This window comes from Notamacropus eugenii, chromosome 6, assembly GCF_028372415.1.
Source record: "Notamacropus eugenii isolate mMacEug1 chromosome 6, mMacEug1.pri_v2, whole genome shotgun sequence".
In the NCBI taxonomy this organism is placed as follows: Eukaryota; Metazoa; Chordata; class Mammalia; order Diprotodontia; family Macropodidae; genus Notamacropus; species Notamacropus eugenii.
The window spans coordinates 380,378,698-380,399,496 of NC_092877.1; the positions used below are offsets into that span (position 1 = coordinate 380,378,698).

Here is a 20,799-nt window from a genome sequence, read left to right on the forward strand (position 1 = left end):
CTATTCAGAAGATTCTCATCTGTAGGCCAGATTTAGTCAGGTCAGGCTCAGCAAGTATTCCTCATGTCCGAGACACTGAAAAGAGCTGATTCCAAAGGGCTAGTGGGCAAGGAGCAGTGTTTTCTGCGGGGTATCTCCCTTTATTTGGGTATCTGCTTTGTTCTGGACAAGGTCATGGATGGTAAGCTGCAAGTGGTAATTTCCCAAATACATCCTTGTCAAAAGGAAGATACTGCAGAGGAGGAAACAATCGATAGCATGATGGCGTCACGTTCTGTCTGCTCTCAGCAAGGAAATTAATAAACGAAAAAAACAATGAATGAAAGAATGCATTTATATCTATCCATCAATCTACATTTTCATCTATGTTAATCTTATCTATTTTTGTTCGTCCTTTCTCTCTCTCCCTCTCCCCCTTTCTACCTTTTTCTCTCTTTCTCTCTCTCTCTTTCTCTCCCTTCCTCTCTCTCTCTCTCTCTCTCTCTCTCTCTCTCTCTCTCTCTCTCTCTCTCCCTCTCCATCTCTCTCTCTCCATCTCTCTCTCTCTCTCTCTTTCTCTCTCTCCCCCCGTCCCCTTCTCTCTCTCTCCCCTATCTCCTCTCTCTCTCTTCTCTCTCTCTCTCCTTCTCTCCTCTCTCCTCTCTCTTTCCCCTTCTCCCTTTCTCCCTCTCCCTCCCTCCCTCTCTTTCTCTCTCTCTCTCTGTCCCCTTCTCTCTCCCTTCCTCTCTCCCTCTCTCTCTCCCTCTCTCTTCTCTCCTCTCTCCCTCCCTCTCTCCCTTCCTCTCTCTGTCTCTCTCTCTGTCTCTGTCTCTCTCCCTCTCCCCCTTTCTACCTTTTTCTCTCTTCCTCTCTCTCTCTTTCTCTCCCTTCCTCCCTCTCTCTCTCTCTCTCTCTCTCTCCCTCTCCATCTCTCTCTCTCCATCTCTCTCTCTCCATCTCTCTCTCTCTCTCTCTTTCTCTCTCTCCCTCCGTCCCCTTCTCTCTCTCTCCCCTATCTCCTCTCTCTCTTCTCTCTCTCTCTCCTTCTCTTCTCTCTCCTCTCTCTTTCCCCTTCTCCCTTTCTCCCTCTCCCTCCCTCCCTCTCTTTCTCTCTCTCTCTCTCTCTGTCCCCTTCTCTCTCCCTTCCTCTCTCCCCCTCTCTCTCCCTCTCTCTTCTCTCCTCTCTCCCTCCCTCTCTCCCTTCCTCTCTCTGTCTCTGTCTCTGTCTCTCTCTCTCTCTCTCCCTCTCTCCCTCTCCATCTCTCTCTCTCCATCTCTCTCTCTCTCTCTCTCACTCTCTCTCTCTCACTCTCTCTCTCCACCCCTCTCTGTCCCCTTCTCTCTCTCTCCCCTATCTCCTCTCTCCCTCTCTCCTCTCTCTCTCTCTCCTTCTCTCCTTTCTCCCCCTCTCTCTCATACGGATGATCTGTCTATACTGTAACAAGGTTAGGAATAGACAAAAAGAGAAGTTGGTTTGATTGTACGAACAGTTTTGTCTCTGAGTTCCTAGGCCCTAACAAATAACAGATACTTAATGTTTTCTCATAATTCATTCCAGGATTAATAGGGGTTTCATTGCTGTTAAGATATTTCACCCAAAACAAAACCAAACACACATCTTTGATCTGTTGGTGACTGCACCCATCCTTCCTGCACCCAGCCATGTTCATAGTCGTGACTGGTAAAAGATAGCAAGTGATCCAGTGCTGTGCCATTTCAATCTCATTGGCCCAGTGTCACAGTAACACATAGGAGAAGACTACATTGAAGCTGGCAAATTCTGATGAATTGTTATCTCAGTCACTGAGAGCATATCAGTGTACAAAAGTGCCTGTTCTTGATCAGATGTGGTGAACTACAGGTGAGGACTGTTGCTGACCCCTACAGGGGATGCCATTTTGTAGTCGGGGCTCATGATCACAACTGTAATCTTTTCCATTTATTTATTTATCTATCTATCTATCTATCTATCTATCTATCTATCTATCTATCTATCTATCTATCTATTTATTTAACTTTTAACATTCATTTTCACAAAATTTGGGGTTCCACATTTTCTCCCCTTTTGTCCCCTCCCCCCACCCCAAAACACCGAGCATTCTAATTGCCCCTGTCACCAATCTGCTCTCTCTTCTATCATCCCTCTCTGCCCTTGTCTCCATCTTCTCTTCTGTCCTGTAGGGCCAGATAACTTTCTATACCCCTTCACCTGTATTTCTTATTTCCTAGCGGCAAGAACAGTACTCGACAGTTGTTCCTAAAACTCTGAGTTCCAACTTCTTTACCTCCCTCCCTCCCCACCCCTTCCCTTTGGAAGGCAAGCAATTCAATATAGGCCAGATCTGTGTAGTTTTGCAAATGACTTCCATAATAGTCGTGTTGTATAAGACTAACTATATTTCCCTCCATTCTATCCTGTCCCCCATTTCTTCTATTCTCTCTTTTGATCCTGTCCCTCCCCATGAGTGTCGACCTCAAATTGCTCCCTCTTCCCCATGCTCTCCCTTCCATCATCCCCCCCACCCTGTTTATTCCCTTATCCCCCACTTTCCTGTATTGTAAGATAGGTTTTCATACCAAAATGAGTGTGCATTTTATTCCTTCCTTTAGTGGAATGTGATGAGAGTAAACTTCATGTTTTTCTCTCACCTCCCCTCCTTTTCCCTCCACTAATAAGTATTTTGCTTGCCTCTTTTATGAGAGATAATTTGCCCCATTCCATTTCTCCCTTTCTCCTCCCAAAATATTTCTCTCTCACTGTTTGATTTCATTTTTTTAAGATATGATCCCATCCTCTTCAATTCACTCTGTGCACTCTGTCTCTGTGTACATGTGCATGTGTGTGTGTGTAATCCCACCCAGTACCCAGATACTGAAAAGTTTCAAGAGTTACAAATATTGTCTTTCCATGTAGGAATGTAAACAGTTCAACTTTTATAAGTCCCTTATGACTTCTCTTTGCTGTTTACCTTTTCATGCTTCTCTTCATTCTTGTGTTTGAAAGTCAAATTTTCTTTTCAGCTCTGGTCTTTTCATCAAGAATGCTTGAAAGTCCTCTATTTCATTGAAAGACCAATTTTTCCCCTGAAGTATTATACTCAGTTTTGCTGGGTAGGTGATTCTTGGTTTTAGTCCTAGTTCCTTTGACTTCTGGAATATCCTATTCCATGCCCTTCGATCCCTTAATGTAGAAGCTGCTAGGTCTTGTGTTATCCTGATTGCATTTCCACAATACTTGAATTGTTTCTTTCTAGCTGCTTGCAATATTTTCTTCTTGACCTGGGAACTCTGGAATTTGGCCATAATGTTCCTAGGAGTTTCTCTTTTTGGATCTCTTTCAGGTGGTGATCTGTGGATTCCTTGAATACTTATTTTGCCCTCTGGTTCTAGAATCTCAGGACAGTTTTCCTTGATAATTTCATGAAAGATGATGTCTAGGCTCTTTTTTTGATCATGGCTTTCAGGTAGTCCCATAATTTTTAAATTGTCTCTCCTGGATCTATTCTCCAGATCAGTTGTTTTTCCAATGAGATATTTCATATTCTCTTCCATTTTTTCATTCTTTTGGTTTTGTTTTGTGATTTCTTGGTTTCTCATAAAGTCATTAGCCTCCGCCTGTTCCATTCTAATTTTGAAAGAACTATTTTCTTCAGTGAGCTTTTGAACCTCCTTTTCCATTTGGTTAATTCTGCTTTTGAAAGCATTCTGATCCTCACTGGCTTTTTGAACCTCTTTTGCCAATGGAGTTAGCCTATTTTTAAGGGTGTTATTTTCTTCAGCATTTTTTTGGGTCTCCTTTAGCAGGGTGTTTACTTGCTTTGAATGCTTTACTTGCATGTCTCTCATTTCTCTTCCCAGCTTTTCCTCCACCTCTCTAACTTGATTTTCAAAATCCTTTTTGAGCTCTTTCATGGCCTGAGCCCATTGGGTGGGCTGGGATACAGAAGCCTTGACTTCTGTGTCTTTCCCTGATGGTAAGCATTGTTCTTCCTCATCAGAAAGGAATGGAGGAAATACCTGTTCCCCAAGAAAGTAACCTTCTATAGTCTTATTTTTTTTCCCTTTTCTGGGCATTTTCCCAGCCAGTTACTTGACTTCTGAGTGTCCTCTCCACACCCACCCAGCCTCCAGATACTCCCAGCCAGAGCTGGGGGTCTGAGATTCAAATGCTGCTTCCCAGCCTCAGGGCTTTGGGTGGGGGTGGGGCTGGTATTCAGTGTGAGATTAAGTTCAGGTGCTCAGGTAGGGGCAGGGCCGCCACACTGGGCTCAGTTCCCTCAGGGGGTTTATGCAGACACCTTCAACAGTGGATCCGAGCTAATGCCTGCTTGGGGAGCCCTGGTCTGCTCCCACGTCCGCTGCTGCCTCCCGAGGGGGCCTGAGTTATGGGGGCATCCCATTCCCCTCTCGGCAAGCCGAGAAGACCCTCTCACCAACCTTTGGGGCCCGTGGGTGGAGGGACCTGTGCAGCCACTGGAGATTCCGTCCTTGAAGCCTGCTCAGATCTGCTCCCCTCAGCCGCGCAGCCAAGGCAGGCCTGGGCTCGGCTCTGAGTCCGCAGCATGATGGACCTTTGGTGTCTGTTTTCAGGGCTCTCTGGAACAGAAATCTTGTCTGCTCTGTTGTTCTGTGGCTTCTGGTGCTCCAGAATTTGTTTTGAGTTCTTTTTTTGCAGATATTTTATGGGCTGTGGGTTCGGAGCTAGCATATGTGTGTCTTTCTACTCCACCATCTTGGCTCTGTCCCCACAACTGTAATCTTAATGGGGACTATACAGTGTGTGCAAACTACTGAGCTACGGGTTCCTGGGCCTACCAAGCCACTTAGATTAAGATCTAGCATTGAGAAGAGAGACTGAAATGCTTCAAATCCTGGAAACAAACCAGAATGATGGAGGCCCGTCCCATTTGGGCCACCCCTCTTCTCTCCAGGTGGAAAACTGAAATATCCGTTCTGATGGGAGCTCATTTCATCTCAGACACCACTGGGCAAACTCTCTGACTTTTGTGGGCCTCAGTTTGCCAATAAAGACAGGAAGAATGGTTCCATATGTGGAAATATTCATCGACAAGCTTTGTTTCTAGATAAGTATTGGCAACAAAATAGCTAGGTGCCAATCAGTGAGGGACTGTTACACTCATTGTGGTATATGTTTGGCATGGAATCTTAGTGTGCAGTAGAAAAGTGACAAGTATGTAAAACTCAGAGACATATGGGGGGACTTCTGAATTGATGGAGAGTGAAGTAAGAACATATTGTGCAGAAACTCCAGTAATAGAAATAGAACATTCTCAATGGTAGTGAATGAACTTGATCCCAGAGAAAGATGGAGAAAAGCCATTACCTTTCACTGTAGAGGTGTGGGAATTATTGGGGTGACATCCTGGTCACACTGATATGTTGGTTAGTAGTGTTGAATTCTTCCTCCCTTCCTCCTTCCCTCCCTCCCTCCTTCCTTCCTTCCTTCCTTCCTTCCTTCCTTCCTTCCTCCCTTCCTCCTTCCCTCCCTCCCTCCTTCCTTCCTTCCTTCCTTCCTTCCTTCCTTCCTTCCTTCCTTCCTTCCTTCCTTCCTTCCTTCCTTCCCTTCCTCCCTTCCTCCCTCCCTCTCTTCCTCTTTTCTTTTCCTTCCCTCTCTTCTCCTCTACCTTCTTCCTTCCCTGCTTCCTTTTCCTTGGGAAGGAAACATAAAAGGATTTATTGGGAAATAAATGTTATGGAACATCCTAAGATATTAAAAATGAGTCCTATTAACATGAGGAGGTTGGGTTACAAATTCCCTGAAATCCCCACCAGCTCTAGACCTCTTATTCCCATTACTCTTGCATCACAGTGTCCTGATGCCCTGGGTCCTAATGTGACCTTGCCCACCTTTGGATGTGTTTAACCTTGAGTAGTCTGACTGTGGCCGAAGACCTTTGGTCATGGAAACTTTCCTTTCTGCCCCTCCTCCCCTCCTCCGTGGCTTCCATTTTTGCCTTTCCCCTAACAAGAAAAATCAAATAACCCCACAGTCCTTGTGGTCTTCACCTGCTACACAATCAGAATGCATGGCCTTGGAGCGGTCAGATTTCCCTAACAAGACAGATTTCCATGGAAACATAGCAGAACAGTGACTAAAGTGTTGATGTCTGTCAGGCCCCTTTTTTGGGTGCCTCTGAGGCCCTGGGGCAGCAAGCCCTGGAAAATTTGCGAGTCTGTTTGAGACCAAGGCAGCCACAGATTCCTTTGGGATTATTTAGTCCTTCCAACCCTCCACATGTGGGTCAGTGGCAGGGCTGAGCCTTTTTATTAGGCAGGCAGTGGGACTGTGTGGACCCTGCCTGACTGTCAGGAGGCTGGTGCTCTTTGGTATGAGTCATCTGATGAAAGCATCCAGAGAAGAGGAGGGAGAGTTCAGGGATGCATAGATCTGTAAGAAGCAGTAACATTATGTTCTGTACAGGCTGCTCTCTGATATCCCTTGAATAGTTGGAAGCTGCAAGATGGCAAGTCTTTTTCTCTTAGACATTTTTTCCTAATGGGAGAGACAGAGAGAGAGAGAGACAGAGGGAGACAGAGAGAAAGAGAAAGAGAGAGAGTCAGATACAGTCACAGAGACAGAGAGAAGTCTCATCAATTTCGATTTGGAAAGGACCTGAAAACTCATCATCCAGTCTCTTTATTTTACTTCTGTGGAAACTGAGACTCTGAAGAGGAAAGTGAGTCACTCAGGGTCTCATGCCTAAGCATCATGCCTACAAGCATGATTTCAGCAGAGGCAGGGGACAGAGGAGGGGGGAAGTCAGGGAGGGGGGATAAGAGGAAAAAAGAGGAGAGGCACAGTTAGGGAAAGGAGGAGAGAAAGGAAGACAAAGTCAGAGAAAGTGTGGGATTCACAAGAGTTCTTACGCTAAGGTCTGTTCTTTTTGTTTTTCTTCCTATTTTTACAAATATTTCACAAAATTGGCTTCCTTTGTAACCTTGTATGTTTTATTTATTGAAAAACATTGTTCTAAAAAAGAGGCCACGGGCTTTACTGGACTGCAGAAGGGTTTTGGGAAATACACACACGCACGCATGCCTACCCACACACATGCACACCTGCACACAATACACATGGGAACTTGCATGTGCACACCCCCTGGATGACAATCCAATTTCTCTGTCCGCAGAAGAGCATTAGAGATTCATACAAAGAGCTTCATTCGCAGAGTGTACCCTTGGCACATCCTGCATCAAGCGATCCTCCCAATGACCCTACTATCATCCTTATTTCACAGATGAGGGTATTGAGATTCAGGTTAAATCGCTTTTCTGGGATTTGAACTCAGGTTTTCCTGACTCCATGTCTAGCCATTTTGCCAATCAAGTTGGTGTTTATTGGGTTGGATTGCGCCCCAAGCACCTCTGCCGATTTCAGTATTTCAGGAGATTCTTTCTTCCTGACACACACTTCTCAGGGACAAGGTTTCTCATGATTTTCCTTTCTAAAACTGATTGTAGTTGTGTCTCGCACCTAATAAGTACATAATAAATACTTCCAGATTGTTGATTGATTGATTTGGAGTTGCTTTTATTTAGTTATTTCAGTCATGTCCAATTTGACCCCATTTGGGTTTTCTTGGCAGAGATACTGGAGTGGTTGCCATTTCCTTCTCCAGATCATTTTACAGATGAGGAAACTGAGGCCAAAAAGGGTTAAGTGACTTATCCAGGGTCATGCAGTTAGTAAGTATATGAGGCCAGATTTAAACTCAGGTCCTTCTAATTCCAGACCTTGTGCTCTATCCTCTGTTTCACCCAGTTACCCCTAGCTGATTTAGAGTAGCAATTGCATAGTCTTTTCCAGCATTTTGTAAGAGTGCAATGAAAGGAGTCCTGGACTTGGAGTGATGGTGTCTCTTATGTTTATGAGGTCTGTGATCTTGGTCAATTTAATCTCTCTCAATTTTGTCCTCTATTCTGCAAGTAGGTTAAACCATATAGCTCTCAGTCCAGTTCTAAAGCCATATGACCATGATCCCTTCTGCTGGGAATTAGATTTCATTTTATTTTATTTTATTTTACTTTATGAGAGCCATCCAATAGTTTTGATGAGCTGTGGACACTTATACTGGAGATCTATAAGGATATTCATGAATGGATGGCACCTCTGGATGAAGGAACCATGAGATTCATGTTTTAAAAGGCCAAGGAATCCTGAACTTTTTCATGTCCTCGACCCCTTGAGAAGTCTGCTGAGGCCTGTGGAGTTCTTTTTAGAATAATATGTTTAAATGCCTAAAATAAAAGCCAGAGGGTTACAAAGGATATTGTAATTCCATTTTTCCTCTTTCATTTATCTCTCTATTCATCCAGATAGAAATCTCTCTATTTCTCTCTCTCCCTCCCTCTCTATCTCTGTCTCTCTCCTTTTTTCTCTGTCTGTCCCTTCCTCTGTCCCTCCTTTTCTCCCTTCTTCCCTCTACCTCTCTCTCTCTCTCCATTTCTACATTTCCTCTCTATCTCTTTCTTCCTTCCCCCCTCTTTCTCATATAGTCACGATTCCCAAGTTAAGAATCCCTGTTTTAGATAAAGCACTGGACTTGGAGACTTCTGGGTTCAAATCCTACCATCACCATTTCTTGGTACTTGGCAAGCTCAGTTTTCTGAATCCCACTTTCCTGTGAAAGGGGGATAATTCTGTCTGAAAATATCTACTGCTATGAGTCTCCAACGGGGAAATGATGTATGGAAAGTATTGTGTATGAGGAACAAGGATTGCTGAATCCCAGGGTGTGTGGAAAAGAGAAAAATGAAGGAAACTGGAAAAAGAGGGAAAAGGATCAAGGAGAACATGTTTAGCCATCTTGATCTGACCCACACAGCAGGGATGATCCACTTCATGACAGAGTTGGGAAAACCAAACCAAACCAAACTCTAGAAATGTGAACAGTTAATATTATTTTATACCTGACCACTTAAAAGTGGAGACAGCCTGGCATGGTGGACAGAGAGCTAGCTTTGGAGTCTGGAACCCTGGGTTCAATCCTTTGTGATCATGGATAAGTCATTTCACCTCTGTGAGCTTTGGACACCTCTCATTAGATAAGGCTAGCTTGTGTAGGAGGATGGAACCCCCACACTGTTGGACTCTCAGGTTACTCATGGATCACAAGACAGTTCTTTTCCATTGCAACGTGCAAAGAGCAGAGCCAAGCTTACAGACACAGCTCAGGATCCAAAGACACAAACATGAGAATAATGAATGCATCTTGTTGCTGCTGCGTGGCAAGGGGTCCTCAGCTGTCAGAACATGTTGTTTTGTCCTTGGCACTAGGGGATTATGCAAACTCCAAAAGACGTTAGAAAAGATGGGCACAGAGTGATCTAGGTGAACTGCTCCCAGTGGTGATGTCAGCCCTCCTAGGGGATAGGGAGGGAAGGAGTTCCACTTTCCATGGACAGATCACCACTGAAACCTGCCACTTATACCACATTGTGACTCTCAATAGGCATCGTGGTATCAATGCTTCATCCTCTCCATCCCCCACAGTTATGCAACTGATTGTGTTTCAGAAAGCTGGAAAGCATTTATAAAGCCACAGGTGTGACATCCATCTCTTGGCATCCAATATGCAGGGATACCAGGGTGATCTCAGGCATGTTCCCACACATCCAGTCTTTGGACTTACTGCCTACATGAATGTGTGAAAACTAAAAAATATATATGCATATATACATATTTACACATTTATGTATATATACACACATATACATACATGCATATATACATACACATATACAAACATACAATCTATCCATCTATCTAGCTATCATTTGGGGGAAACCAGAATGGAGGAGAAAGCACATGTCCATGCACACACATAAACACACATATAGATGATAAGAATGGGAGGAAAGGTGGCATGACTGAGTGGATAAGGAAGCAGAGAGAATCTGGAAGAAATGGGTTTGAATTCTGATTCTATCTCCTCCCCTTCCTCCTGGCTGACCCATCTCTTCCCTTCTGTCTTTGAGTTCTTCCTTCTATTTAAGTCCTTCCTCTGAAACTTACCAGGTGTGATCATGGGAAGGTGATGTTTCTTTCTGAATCTCAGTTTCCTGATAAGTAAAATGAAGGGGTTGAATTCAATAAAATCTCAGTTCCTTCCAGCTCTCAATTTTTAAGCAAATGTGTTTCAGGAAAGATCAAAGGCTCATCTCCTTTTCCCAATCAGTTCAATCCTGAATTAATCTTAAGAGCCTTCTTTTATCAGTTCTTTGTAACCTCAGCAACTAGCATAGTACCTGAATGAAGGCTGATTGATTGATTGATTGATTGATTGCATTGGTAAAGGGAATTCCAAGCCCATGAAACCACCGTTCCATGTTTGACCTTCTGTTTTCAAGAAAACTCATCTACTGTTATAGGACATGGGATTCCTGGGGGTAGCACCTTCTGCACTTTCTTCCCTCTGTCCCCATGACTCTGCTAGTGAAACTGGGGCTACCTGACCAGTCTTCATAAAATGTACTTTCTGAATGATGAGCTGGACCCCACCTATGGGGGCTTTGTTGGGTCCTGGGCAGCAGCTCATGCTGCCCTGGAGAGTAGTTATTTCAGCTCTTCCTGAAGAGGAGAAAAGAGAAATTGAAGTGTATTCATGACATCACTTCCCTTTATACAGTGAGGGTTTATAAAGATTATTGTTCTACTGGTTGAATGCTTCCTCATTTATGTTTAATTCTCTATGCAGGAAAATTCAGATTATTTAGAAATTAAGGATACAGATACACATAGCTATACATTTTCATCTGTGTATTGATCTATCTTTATCTGTCTGTCTATCTATCTATCTATCTATCTATCTGTCTGTCTGTCTGTCTGTCCATCTGTCTGTCTGTCTGTCTACCTACCTACCTACCTACCTACCTACCTACCTATCTTTCTATCTATCCATCATGATGACAGCTAACTTTGTATACAGCATCTACGATGATCATGTCATTTTTCTTCCTAAAATCCCTGGAGGTTGGTGCTATTATTATCCCCATTTTACATATGAAGAAGTTGAGGTCAACAGGTGGTGACTTGTCCAGGGTCACACAGCTAGTAAGTGTCTAAGGCCATCTTTAACTCATGTCTGCCTGACTCCAGGCCCAGCTGCCTCCTGTATATGTACTTTCACACACCACAGACAGAGCTTTAAGGACTAGATGAGAAGATGTGAGCCCCAGAGAATTCCAGGACTTGGGCAAATGGAGCATGGATGGCTTGGGATCCTTTTCCTTTTTTAAAATATATTTCTATTTTGTTAAATATTTTCCAATTACATGTAAAAATTCATTTTCAAAAATTTTGATTTCCAAATTCTCTCCCATCCTTGAGAAGACAAGGAAACAATTTATACTGATTATGCCTGAAGTCATGAAAAGCCTCTTTCCCTATTATCCATGTTGCAAAAGGAAGCATTCACCAAAAGCCAGAAAAATAAAATATAAACTAAGTCTGCTCCAGTCTACCCTCTGAGTTCATCAGTTTTCTCTCTGGAGGTGGAGAGCATTTTTCATGGGATGTCTATAGATGGAGAGGTTTTGACCTGGGATGTAGAAGATGTAACTCTGGTAATGAGAAGACCTGGATTCTCAAAGTTCCCTTTCCCTTTCCCCCCAGAGGTCAGTGTTCATGACTTAGAATCCAGCTTCATTCAAGCAACTTAGTAAGACTGGAAGCAGCCGCAGCAATACTCCATCTTTCTTTCGCTGATCACTTAATAGAGAACTGAGTCACTTTATTCCTTATCACTGGCTAAGCCCAATTATGGCCTTAGCAGTCTTGACGAAGTAGTTATGCAGATCACCAGCTGCAGCAAATGGGCACTTTTCTTCTTCCTTATGTTCCTTTCCATGCATGGTTTAGTGAACTTCCTTCACTGCTTAAATTGGCCAAACTACTTCGTAGGAACATTTTGAAAATGAGTGGAAAGAGGCAATGTGGTGTAACGGAAAGAGTACTGGTTCTAGACAACATTGGGTTCAAAGCCTCCTGTGAGCCTTCCTGCCTGATACTGGGCAAAGCCGTTACCCTCTTGGACCTTCCGTTTCCTCATGGCTGAAATGAGGCCATTGGATCAGATGGCCTTACAGGCCCCTACTAGCTCCAGGTCCCTGAGTCTGAGGTAGCCTGAAATGCTGAGTTATCAGTGATTGTTTCTCCATTTGAGGAATCTTGATGATAAACATGGAAAGAGGTTTGGGACACCTGCTTGTCAGTAGTCACGCTCCATCCATATTTTGGTGACCAGATGGATCAGACGGATGGCAGTGTGTCTTCCCACCCACAATGTGGATCTCAATCAGGAAATGACTTTAAATTACTTTGCCTGTCCTTATGTGTCTACATGTTGTCCCCTCCTTTTCCCTCCAACCTTACCATTCTATCCACAAGGAAACTGTAAAGTCCCAGTATGCCTTGCATAACTGTTGTGTCTCCCTCCCAGAGAAATGTGAGGCATTTGAGACGGTTTCCCTGTCATCTTTGTATTCTCAGTACTTAGCACGTAGAAAGCACTTAGTAATTTTTTCCCCCTGAATTTCCACTGAACCCTTCTGTGCCTTAATCAATAATCTTTGCAAGCTGCATTGACCAAGGAAGAATTCCATCTCCTGGCTACCAAGCTAATGATGACTTCCTGGAAAGGTGGCTGGGCTGGATCTCTGATGAGAGGGTTGCCCTCTGAGCACTAGGACTGTAAAGGACAGTTTTCCATCTTGCAAGGACATGCCAGAAGTGCCATTTCTCTGGTTTCCCTTCAAGAAATCAAAGGTCAGCTTTATATTGCTGTGTGATGTCTGAGGCAGGTGGAAACTGTAGAGATTCAGACAAAATGAATAACTGGAAATTGTCTGAGGATTATTAGCCATTTGTGGATCATCTGAGTATTCTTGAAAAAGGTGATGTGTAGTACTCTAAAGATTTTGCATCCTTTAATGCTTGGTCTTATTCCATCTTTAGGACAGTGCTTTAAGGTACACTGGGAGGCTCTTACTCATATTTTTAAGAGGAGGAAAGTCCAGAGAAGTAAAGAGGCTTGCATACAATTATTCTGGAAGTTAGTGTTTGAGGTAGAATTTGGGCCCAGGCCGCTCAATACGTGTCCTTCCATGAGATTTATATCACACTTTTAGGTCATATCAGTAAGTAACTGGAGAATGACTGCTAGCCTGTGAATTCCAGGGCCCATTCTCAGGATTCTGCTCTTTCTCCTCTGCCAGTGTAGCTCAGAATGGGTACACAGAATGTGTACACAGAATGGGTATTCTATTTTAATATCTTTTTGTTTTGCCAGCACGTAGCTGTTACCCATGTGTCCTTGGTCTTTAACCAAACCCACCCTATATCTTTGCTTCACTGTGTGACTTTGGGCAAGTCCTTTTGACTGTCAGTCTCAGTTTCTTTTTATTTCAAATTGTAATACTGGACAAGATTATTGTTCAGGTCATTTCCTTAACTGCATGATTTTATTAACTATTAAATGGAGAATAATAGTGATGTTACCAAGAATACACTTCTGTAGCTCTTTGTGGTTTGCAAAGCACTTTATAAACATTACTTCATTCGATTAGCACAACAGCTCTGCCCAGTCGGTGCTGTTACTCTGATCATTTTACCCATGAGGACATTAATACTGAAAGTGTGCCCAGGGTCACATAGCTAGTACTTGTGTGATGCTGGATTTAAATTCAGTCTTCCTGACTCTGGCCCAGCACTCACTACACTTCCACACCTAAATGACCACATTGAATAATTTTCTCATTGTTGTCATCATGGTACAAATTAGACAGAGCGCTGGAGTTTGGCTGGCGTCTAACCGTGTGACAATATCAGTGGGCACCCACGGACGGTTAACTCCTGATATCATAAATGTAGATAATTTGCTGATGAAGATGGAAAATAGCAGTCCCTAGATTGCTGGACGTGGAGTAGAAAAGACCCAGGTTCAAGTCCTCACTCTGGTTCTGACCGTCGGTGTGACTCTGGCTAACTTGCTTAGCATTTCTGATCCTTACTTTACCTGTCTGTGAACTGGACACATCCCTACATGTAGCATCAATGACTCAAGGGAACTGTGATACTTAAATAATATCTCTAAAGTGACTTATAAACATTGAAAGTTAAATACTAGTATGATGATGAGGAGGAGGAGGATGATGATGATGATGCTTACCATATGCTCAAAGCACTCTGGGAGACAGTGTGATGGAAGATTTAGAATCCCTGCTCAATTACCTAGCTGTGGATCCTTGAGCAAATCACTTATCTTGCCTCGGCCTCAGTTTCCTGAGTTGTAAAGTGAAAGGGTTGGCTCAGAAAGCCTATGGAGTACTTTCCAGCTCTTCCTCCAGGATCCTATTTATTTCTGACTAATCATTGAGAAGGTAGAATCATGAGAGCTAAGGTCCTTTGGCTTTATGGCATATCTGCCTTTGCTGCTTCAGATGGAGAAATAGTCCTAGAAAGATGGAGACACTGCTCTGCGCTCCATCAAAGATTGGAGGGATGGTCTTTGTGAGTGCTAAGGTGCGTTAGACAACCAAACTTGATTTTTAAACCAGAACAATGATAACTAATTCCATGACCCCATCTGGGAGTCAGGAAATCTCACCACTGAATTTCAGATTTTTGCTTGTCTCAAAGAGCAGATTTCTTGTTATCTCTGCCAGTCAAGTTTTCAAGCATTTTCTCCAGCATTTTTTTCTCATACTTGTCCTCTGGTGATATAATTACTATTTGGGTGTTTGACACAGAGTGGGAACTCAGTACATGCTTCTTTTTCCTCCATCATCATTTCAACTCTGAACAAGTGATGCACAAAGTTGGTTCTTTGTGCCCAGATGTGAAAATTGCACAGACATAATCAAGGAAGGGAGAAATTAAGTAAGTGGGGACAGTTTTACTTTTCCTTTTTGTAAAAAATAACAAAGGAAGGAAGGAAGGAATTTTGAGTGGAATTTTGTTGTTATTGGTGGTGATGGCAAGTGTGCATGTGAGTGTGCGTGTAAAAAATGCCTTCAGCAGCATTAATAATAGAGAATAATAATACTATAGTTAAAGATTCTAAAGCGCTTTAAGATGTACAATTTATATTCTGGACATTATCTCATTTGAATCCCATAACAAGTCTTTGAAGTGAAAACTATGGGTTTTAATGTCACCATTTCTCAGATTTGAAAAAAAAAAAAAGAGACTCAGAGAAAGCCTTCCCTCCTTACTTTTGCCTCACATTATTCCTCTTTGCCTTTGAGGTGCAACTCAGGCTCCGTGCTTGGCATAATGAGCCTTTCCAGATCCACTCACCTACTCCTCATGACCTTCCTTCTAAATCACCTTATCTTTCAGTACAGTGTGTGTGTGTGTGTGTGTGTGTGTGTGTGTGTGTGTGTGTGTGTGTGTGTGTATGTGTGTGTGTGTGTGTGTGTGTGTGTGTGTGTGTGTGTGGTTTTTAATTTCAGCTACAAAAGCTTAACATTGCCCCAAGACTTTGGGGATACACTGTGCTTTTATGTGTCCCCACTGTCTCTCCCATTAAAATGTAAGCTTATTGGGAACAGAGATTGGTCCTTTGTACTTGTGCCTTTAGTGCCTAGCATGGTGCCTGGTCTGTAGCAAGTGCTTAACGTTAATAATAATTATTAATAAATAATAAGTAGTTGATAAATATAAGTAATAATTGATTAAAAAGTATTTATGAATTTATGAATTGTTGTAACCTCTATTTGAATTTGTTTTCTCAGCCCAAATGAGATATTTGTGAAGCGTTTTGTAAACCTTACTGTGCTATAGAAATATTAATAGTGTTATTATTTTTATTATCATCATTGTTATTAGCTGAATAGAGGTAGGAAGTGGAGCACTAAAGAATAAAAACCGTCTCCTTATTTTTTGAAAAGTTCAAGAGAAGATCCAACTTCTAGAATAATTGATATTTTTGACCCTAGTACTGAAGAGGGAGGGCTGTGTACCTCTGTAGGATGGCTCATCTGTCGTCATGGGAGTTTTCCTCACCTGTTTGACACAGCCAATATTTTGTGAAATAGCTTAAGTTGTATGAAAACCTTTAAAAATGCAAAAAAAGGGAAAATTGTAAAAATAGTCGAATTTTTCCCTCAGGGAAATGCGCGGTTCCTTGGGAAGTGGTACAATGTTTGTCCCAGAGAACTTCATTGAGCAAAAGAAATGTTATTGCTACTCCTTACAAAACAGAAGAGGAGGTGAAATGATATTTCATGGGTTTTGTTTGGTTTGGTTTGTTTTCGTTTCTTCTTTGCCTTCTCTGACATCTATCTTCTGGAAGATAGTATTCGTTTCTTTTTTCTAGCCGGTAAAAAGGCAATCAGCTGGCACGGAGATGCTACAGCTGTAACCTTGCTCAAATATCCCCACAACACCCCCAAATCGGCCCCAGCCAACTCTTTGAAGTTTGAAAAACATGTCACTTTTAATACTCCCTTTCTGTCATGGCTTGTTAGAGTCAACTGACTGTTTTTCAGCATTTCTTTTGATTATTACTCAAAAATCATTTCCCCCAAACAGGAAAAGTATTTAGTTCCTGAGTCACTGGGGACCATCTGCTCCAGGCATCAGCCAGAGCTCTGTACCCCAGCTAGGAAGCATGGTGGGCTGAGGGGGTGACCACTGGAGGCAAAGCAATGGGACCTGCCCCCAAGGTACTTAGGAAGGAGGAATACAGGGGCTCTGTACTCTTGGGTACATGACGGAGCCATGAAACACTTGGAGCTGGGTGAGGGATTAAAGGTAAGCCAGTATTCCCCTCCCTTGAAAAGTGAGGAAAACAGTCAGTACAAGGTACGCTGATGCCTGGAGCAACCCTCATCCTCAGAGGGACAGGCAGAGGTTCTAGGGTCTTGCTCTGTGGGGGTGGGGAGAAACAAAGATGTGCCAGGGCCCTGGGGGGGGTCTTGGTCTTGGGGTAGGAGGAGGGATCCTTTCCTTAGGTAGCCTCTTTGTTAAATCAATTATTCTTACTAACCAGAGAATAAATGATTTGGCCGTAATGGTGTGCATGTTGTCTTCCCCCATTAGAATGTAAGTGCTTTGATGCTTGACAATTCCCTGTCCTAGTTTTTGCCGTTCTTTGTATCCCCAGACCTTAGCATAGTGCCTGACATGTAGTAGTTAGTGCTGACTCCTCAGAAAGGCTGCGTTCAAGTAAGATGCTGAAAGAGAAACAAACCATTTCCTCACTGTGTCAGTCAGTGATCTCTGTCTGATAACAACATCCTGGTTGTGAGAATGAAAGGGGCTTCAGACCCTGCTGAGGAACCATGAACTCTCTGATAAAACCAAGTTGCAGTTCAGGCCAATAAGCGTTTCCTAAAAGCCTGCCTCATGCTAGGCACTGGAAATAGAAACCCCAGACTCCTGTGTTTCCAGTCTCCTGGGGAACAGGAGAAGCCTGTACAAGTATAAGTGGAAGGGAAGTATGTGCAAAGTAAACTTGTAGTCATTTGAGGCATGTAGTGGAGGTGGAAAGACTGAACCTGCACCTGCCCTTGGCATCTCAGATGTCTCTGCAGCCCTGGTTGATGTAGTCCTAAGACCTATGGTTTGGAATAAGGACCCTTGGATTGGAATCTTAGCACTTTCCTATCCTACCTATGTGACCTTCCACTGAGTTCAACCATCTTTTAAATTGTGCCTACTATACGCAAGACATTTTGCCTGGTGCTGTCAGCATAGATGTGGAGCAGGGATTGCTAAAGGAAGGTTAAGGCAACATCTCTTGGTTTAAGAGTGGCAGGCTTGGCATCAGGAAGACTTTTGTTCAAAACTGCCTCATATTCTAGCTATGTTTCCTCATGTGATTTTACACAACCTTTGAGGGAGTAAATAATTTGCTTCTGATCCCAGAGGTTACAAGTGGTAGAATGGAGGGCATAATAACCCTTTGGTGGTTTCAATCATTCCTAAACACTTACCAAGCACCTGACAATGTGCCAGGGTTTGTGGGAAGCACTGTGCAGGCAGGCTCAAACCAACCTAGTCTGTGCCCTCAAGGAACCCACATTCCTGCTTAGTAGACAAGCAGTACTTATATGGTAGAGGCATGGCAGTTGTAACAGTGGGGCTCCATTGATTATCCCTCCCTCTTGAAAAGAATTGCCTTTGTTAGGTAAGAACATGTTGGTTTTTAATGAATGAATTAGAATCAAGTTTGGACAGGTCTTCTTCTATATCTTCTCAAAACAATCTCAGCCATTGTGTGATGGCCTTGGTCACACCCAGAGGGATTGATATGAAAGGCAGGGACCATCTCCAACCCAGAGATAGATTCTGAGGCCTGAATGGAGGAAGTAAAGAGAGGCCCGCATAGAACCATCTATAGCCCAGAAGCAGCCGGTTCAAGGAGTCTGAGAAGGCAGATGGGAGCTGAGGCAGGGAAGGAAGAGATCTAGAGGGACCATTGGCATGGTTTGCATCCCAGGGCGAAAGGCCTTGGCTCATGACCCCAATGGGCCCCCCTGCTCAAGGACTAAGGGAAATCTCCATCAAAAGGTATGTCTTCTTTCCCTCATTTCCCTCCCCAGTGTCTCTGTCTGCGGACACTATAATATAATCTGCTTTTTCATTATGCAAACATTTCCAGTAAATCTGAATTTACCCTCAACCACAAAGAGAGCCTGGGTTAACTAGATGTAGATATCAATGTAAATTTATGCAGAGAGCCCAACCTCGATCTAAATGTTAGGTACTTTCGTAGCGTGGTCGTGACATGACATGACTTTTTGTGTCAAACAAACTCCATGAAGTTGAAGAGGCAGAAACCATGGGGTCCTTAGGGACTTATTGTCTCTTGGCTTAAAGTGATCATAGTTGTTAGGGTATGGTAGATACACAAGGGAGTGTTGTGTGGGCTCCTGAGCACCTTTCTGAGGAACATATCCAAATCTTGAAGGAAGATGGAGATTTCCACAAGTGGAGGCAAGGAGGAAAAGTATTCCAGGCAAAATGCTTAACCTTAGAAACAAAAAGAAAATGTGGTAATAGTCATTATAAGTATTATTAATAACAGCTACCATTTATAGAGCCCCTGCTATGTGCCAGGCACTGTGTAGATATGATCTCATTTTAATCTCATAGCCAGCCTCAGAGGTAGGCCCTATTAGTATCCCCATTTTGTTGCTGAAAAAACGGAGGCCAACAGAAATGAAATGACTTCCCCAGGGTCACAAAGCTAGTAAGTTTCTGAAGCTAGATTTGAATTGAGGTTTTCTTGACTCCAGACTTGGTGCTGTATGCACTGTGCCCCCTAGCTGCCTTTATTCATCTGTCATTTTGACCAAAGAATTCATCTTAATTAACTTGACTGCCAAGATAGTACATATGATCTAATTATCTTGGCAAGGTGGAGCTAGTCTTGACAAAGTCTAGACTCTCTCTCAGGTTCTCTCTCACCCTGCTCTCCATGCCTTCTCTTTGGACCTCACTTTCCACAGTTACAAAATACTCCATGGTCAATGGAGCTGCTCTCCAAGGTTCCTTCCTCCTCTCATGTTCTTTGACTCACAAGAATGTCCCTCCTACTGCCTCGGGATCCTTGGAGTGGTCATGTTTCCTCCTAGAGGGTGTCTGTAACAGGGGCAAGCCTTTCTGTTTCTCCTGCTCAGCAAGTGATTCTTTCATGACGGAGAATACAGTGACACAAGAATGAGAATGAGTTAAGGTTGAGTTTAGATTGAATGCATCCAAGGGATGGATGCCACTGAGAGTCACTTCTCAGGGTCAACAGCTTTCTGCCATATGATGCACTGATGTTAGCCATGTTTGGGCTACCAGAAGTGGATGAATGCAGAAGGATAAAGATGGTGTGAGGGACGGCACACCAAGAACTAGGCAAGACCAGATGCAGGCATCCAAGTCGTACTTTAAGGTCTCATCTGAATGTCCTTCAGAAGAATTGGAAGGAGAAAGCCCTAGTGACAAGCATCACATTTTCCCTGTAACTATTTGAAGTGATTTGGGCATATGACAAATATTTTCCATCTCTCCCCTGAGCTTGAGCATCTGGTGACATCGTAATTATGGGGAGAAGCCTTTAAAATAGCAGAGCCTCTCCTCTCAATACAGGGAGGGAGATTGTTCTTGAAAGCAGCAAGCTCATGCCACTGCTTCTTGGAAGCTGGCCTCCTCCCCTTTCCTCAGGAGGTGCTGATTTCTCCAAGCCCTAAGAGACCACCTGACAGCACTGTAGGACACAACACCGGCATTGCCTTTTTGTGAGCAATCGTCTCCGATGCGTTGGGTTGGATTAGATTGGAAGGACAGTCCAATAGAAAGAAAGTGATGATGCAAGCCTTGTAGCACGGAGAGAAGTCATCGGCATGAGCCGTACTGCAAGGACATCCAGAAACAGAAAGACTGATGAACCCCAGAAGGATCAGGTTCTCTGAAAGCCAAGGTGCAATGACCGGGGCTAATGGCAGAGTCCAGCTGGAAGGGCCCAGCGCTGCCCAGGCAGACTGACCAGGTAGCTGAGCAGTGAGAGCCTCTGACTCCAGCAAGCCCTTCAGAAGAGTGTCCAGATTTACCTCAGTGATCATGCTGATGTCCTTCTTGATTAACTCCCCAAGTTTATCCGGTATTTTATTTGTTGTTGTGGTTTTATTAGTTCTTTTTCACAACTTGTAATGTTATTGATATAGGGAGAACCTCTCTGAAGAATCTCCCTTGACCAATGCCTTTTGGCACTGATTTTCCAACTTCAACTGATTAATCATCCTAGATCTATTAAGCACCTACTGTGTGCTAGATGCTGTGTTAGACACTGGAGATACAAG

The 20,799-nt window shown here is 43.4% G+C and overlaps 1 protein-coding gene across 5 annotated transcripts in view; it reads left to right on the top strand.

Annotated features, from left to right (window-relative positions):
• The window catches only part of LPP (LIM domain containing preferred translocation partner in lipoma), a 666,236-nt gene that overhangs the window by 300,049 nt on the left and 345,388 nt on the right, over positions 1-20,799 (top strand). The gene's annotated exons all lie outside the window — the stretch shown is intronic.